Below are 5,350 nucleotides of genomic sequence, written 5' to 3'. Positions count from 1 at the left end.
TGGCCCAGGGCGACCAAGTCAGGCAACCAGTGCACGAGTACGGACAAAATCAACTTAGTTCAACAATAGGCTTCCAGATTGGGTTCTAAACTACTCCTAAAATAAGTAAAAAATTATGAAATAAAACTTGAACATGACCTAACATGATTTAAGCATTCAATAATGCAAAAGAAATGAAAATCTAGCTAATCCTAAGTTAGCTACTTTCCAAAATCAATCTGGAAGAATCACAGATGATCCAAAGTGAATAGGGATTCATTCTAGGGAAAGGAGAAGAGATAAACTAGGCTGATACAGTAACTAGAAGGCTCCTACTAGGTCTAAACAGTAGAAGAAATCGATCGCGAAAGAGAATTGGAGAAAACGGGAATGAGTACTAACCTTAGAGAAAGTTACTCGCCGCATGAGAAGCTTTTCGCAAGATCTCTACACTGCTTTCACCTTTGCAGAGGACTCTATGACAAGCTCTGATGTCCTCTGATGGCTATGGATTATAATGACACATTTTAGAACCAAAACACATTAAATAGGGCCTCAAAAATCTATTTTTTCAAAAATTTCCCTTTTCCACTTGGAACTAAGCCAATTGACTAGCTGCCTCTGGAACTTAGTTCCAATAGCAAAATCAAGGCCCAAAAAGTGCATTTCTCTACCCTAGCTCCTATTCTACACTCCAAAAGGGTTTTACCAGATTTTCGGGATTTTCCTCATGGGTCATCAATAAACAGTTGATCCATCTAACAAATTTGTCGATGACTGAGTTAGATCTCCTTTTGAACTCTAACAGAATTCCCAACTCAACATCATCTCTATCCACTTTCATTTGTTCGGATTCCAATCAAATAGCTTATACCTAGATGGCCCACAGTTGCCTCCTACCTGCACTCTAGGTTCTTGGACCTACAATAAGGATTTTCGGGTTAAAATCATGGGGGATTTCACATATCCTCAACAATATTTAAAAGATCAAAAGAAGTATGCAACTTAGAATTTAACATATTTATCAACTACTGACAATCACTTTCCACTATGAGATGATCAAATCCCTCTGTAGCTGCACCTAGAAGACCCTCACGGATTCCCAAAGCTTCTCCCTCACGGATTCCCAAAGCTTCTCCCTCAATAGGTGAAGAAAGGGTGTAGGGTATTGAGACGCAATTGAAGAAGCTCCCCTATGGTCTCTCAAAACAAAACCCAAACCTCCTTTCTTATCTTTGAGGGCTACATACGAGTTTAGCTTGATAATACGTCTAGGAGGAGGCTTCCAAGATTGGTTTGAGTTACTCATAGTAGCAGCAAAATAAAACTTCACATCCAGCACCCGAATAGCTCTATATGATCCTTGACTTCTTTTAATGCATGTTGAATGCTTGTGAAATTTAAAAGTAACCTCAAGCGCACGGTATCGTGTAGCTAACGGGTCGATCTCAAGGAGATATGCCACTTATAATTCAACTTCTTAATAGTAATGCGAAAGTAGAATGATTCAATTTTTGTTAACTAATTAACTAAACTAAACGATCCTAATCTATACGTCTAATGCAATCGAATTGAAACGAAAGATAAATTAAACACAATCAATGCATAAATAAAAGACAGGAAAAAAAATGCGAACAATAAAAATAAAAAGGAAAAGGGAAGTGATCTGAGTGTCAGTTCTTGATCAAGGGAAGGGGAGTATAATAATAATGACTTTGACTGTGGACCCTTTGCTGTAGTTTAAAGTCCACCGATCGGGGGAATGGATATTAAATAAAAATAAAAAAAACAGTGGCGAAAGTAAATAACAGAAAGTAAATAACAAAGCAATAAACAAATAAACAAAGCAATAGAAGGAAAAGGAAGCCTTCACCAAAGAGAGGCACGACTGTAGGCATCTCTGGTCAAGGATCCAGGGGAAAGGAGAACAATAAACAGTGCTGATAGTAAATTGCAGAAAGTAAATTGCAGAAAATAAATAACAGAAAGTAAAATGGAAACCTTAACCAAAGAGAGGCACGACTGTAGACTGTAGGCATCTCTGATCAAGGATCCAGAGGAAGGGAGAACATAAATAAATGCTGAAAGTAAATAGCAGAAAGTTTATAACAGAAAGTAAATAATAGAAAGTAACTTGCAAAAAGTAAAATGGAAACCTTAACCAAAGAGAGGCACGACTGTAGGCATCTCTGATCAAAGATCCAGGGGAAGGGAGAACAATAAATAATGCTGAAAGTAAATCCTAAATTAAGAATATGGAGGGGTAGATAGAAGCGGGAATGGAAGGAGGAGAGAAGATTAATAAAGAAGGTTACTTACTTACGAATTGAACAAACGATTCGAATCTCAACCAACCCTAACAACCAGATCTAGATCTAGAATGATCTAAATCTGCAATTGTTAGACCCAGAGAAAAACGAATCTAAAAACTTGAAACTTGAACTTGAATTGCATTACATAAAAAAATTAAACCTAAACATTGAATCTAGAAATTTAAATCTCACAAATGCAAGCAAAGAAAACTAGAGAAAACCTAAATAAACTGAAGAGAGAAGAAAGAATGCTCCTACTAAGCTCTAAGACTCGTTCTCCTTTGATGGAGTATGCTCTCCTTTTATAGAGTTTACATGAGATATGAAGCACGGCTGAATTTGAATAAAACTCAGGGTTTCTATCTGACTCAGCCAATTAGGGTTTTGACGTACCAATCGCACTGACATAGAGAGATCAGATGCATAATTCCACCGTTGGATTTGAGGATTAAGTAGTTGTGAAGCTCTCCTCCAAAAAGCAGCACGATCGAACATCGGATGACCGTTCGATGAAGGGTTTGATCGAAACTGGACAGAGGCATTCAAAAACGGAACCTTTCCTCTTTTTCTTTCTGAATATAATTCTTTTTCCTCTTTTTCTTTTTTTAATTAAATCCAAGATAGGAAATAAGATATTGAGGTATGCAAGGACTCTTTTCCATTTGGACTCTCTCAATAATATCTCTGTAGATTTGATTTAAAATCTCAGCCGTAGATCAAATTTGCCTTCTTTATCTCTTCAATATTTCGGAGTTGGCCCATAATCACACATCTCTAGCCCATCATGCTCCAGATCAGGCCCATTTTCGCATTTGAGAATTTGAATGGACTTCTTGACGTGTAAAATACCATGATTCAAGCCCAAAACTCCAAATATTTGCTTAAATCTTGAAAAGTCCTAAAATCTGTAAAAACAACATAAAACCCAAGGTAACTTCACTCTAAGTGTATAAAATGCATGCTTTATGCCCTAAGATTTCACACATAAATGTGCTCATCAGATTCCCCCACACTTAGACTAAGCTTGTCCTCAAGCAAAAATTAAAGAAAAATACAAACCCCTGCTTCTAATCCTTCAATTTAGGGTGTTCCTTTGAACTGTGAGAGAAAAGTCCTTATTGGGCTCTACAACGGACCACGCCTTCCCTGTTTTTCCTGCAATGCTATCGGAGGGTCGAAGAAAAGTTGGTTACAGTTCTTCCCTTGGCGTGCATGGCACGCTACTAGTTTGACCACGGTTTGATAACCGTCTAGCAGGTTTGGGCTATTGAGGTCCAATTAGATTGGACGGTGCGCATCATCCCTTCATTAAAAAATCAATAAAACCTCATAAAACATGAGTTTTGTGGGTTTGGTTCGGTCCAGCATTGCCCTTGACAGTCCAAGTTGGGCGGTTCGAGTGGGTTATGTACTAGTATTTCATACATAATGGTTAATACGTTTTAAACAAAATATGTACATACGTATATACGAATTTTAAAAACCAAAACCAACCCGGTTCATTTTCAATTTTCAAAATCTTTTGAAATACACAAAACCTCATCTTTCACAACAATGAAGTTTGTCTTTGAAGATAAAAAGCCAACTTGTAAAAATCACTTTTTATTTAGTTTTAGTTAGACCTGTAAATGGATAGCCGAAATCCGCCTCCGAATTCGCATTCGTATTCGTTTAAGGGTATCGGTATCCGAACATTTTCTTACCGGAAAATATATGTATCCGTCCGTTAAGCAACCGGATTCGGATTCGGATAATTGCTTATCGGATCGGATAATATCCGGATAAATTTTTATCCGGATAGAATAAAGTATTTAACATTTTTAAAAAAAAAAAAGATGATAATCTGATTCGGATATCGGTAACGGATTCGAATAGCGGTATTCGGTAATCGGGAATTAGAAATTTATAATAAAAAATGTAAAAAAGTGACAATTAACAATCAATAATCGGATTATTATCAGATATCCGATAAAGTTTCGGATTCGAATGTCTTCTCTAAATTTTTGCCGGATTCGGATACGGATACGGATAACGAATTTGCTAATCGGATTCGGATTCGGATACTGGTGTATCCGGGCCGAATCCGGTCCGTTTACAGGCCTAGTTTTAGTAAAATAAAAAGCTAGACTCAACCTATTGTGTTCAACAAAACCAACTTGTACATAAAGTGATGCAGATGAAATGTTACCTCTTAACTGAAGTCAGTTATCTGAAGAAGAGAGACCGAGAAGAATAACGAAGTGTTGTTGTGGGTTTATCATAGAAGGTTTTGAATTTGAGGGATTTTGAGGGTTTCTTCTTCTTCAAAGTGCAGGAACCTTACACAACTCGAACTAGGGCTGTTGTTTCTTCTTCTTCGACTTCGTTCTCTACAGGAACCAGGTTTCTTCTTCTTCTCCTCTACTTCTTCTTCTTCTTTGTTCTTAACTAACACCAACTGCTGTTCTTCTTCTTCTCTCCTTCGATTTCTTGCTTGCTTGCTGTTCTTCTCTCGTTCGATTTTTAGAGCTCCATTTCCTTTCTGACGTACAAATGAGACTGGCAGTGAAAGATGAGGTTTTGTGTATTTCAAAAGATTTTGAAAATAAAAAATGAACGGGGTTGGTTTTGGTTTTCAAAATTCGTATATACGTATGTACGTATTCTGTTTAAAACGTATTAACTATTATGTATGGAATACTAGTACATAACCCACTCGAACTGCCCAACTTGAACCGTCAAGGGTAATGCTGGACCGAACCGAACCCACAAAACCCATGCTTTAAGAGGTTTTATTGATTTTTTTAATGGAGGCGCATTTATTAGGCACTACTGAAGCAAATTGATTGAGGTCGACCATATCACTATACATCATCATCGATCAGAATCAACAGAACAACCCGTCTCAGCAATCCTAAGTTGGGATTGGAAATGATTGCACTCTGTTTCATCACCTTCCCTACTACTAGAGTACACGTCATGGAAGTAGATTACCCCTCTCTCTTCACTAATTTGTTTTACCCTTTTTCCTTACACCACATCTAGGTAGAAATTTGGTGGGTTCCGACGTTGGGTTACAT

The sequence above is a fragment of the Hakea prostrata genome, unplaced genomic scaffold (assembly GCF_041222555.1).
Source record: "Hakea prostrata isolate BN-2017 unplaced genomic scaffold, UWA_Hpros_2 contig_63, whole genome shotgun sequence".
Lineage (NCBI taxonomy): Eukaryota > Viridiplantae > Streptophyta > Magnoliopsida > Proteales > Proteaceae > Hakea > Hakea prostrata.
This window is presented reverse-complemented; position numbering follows the sequence as displayed.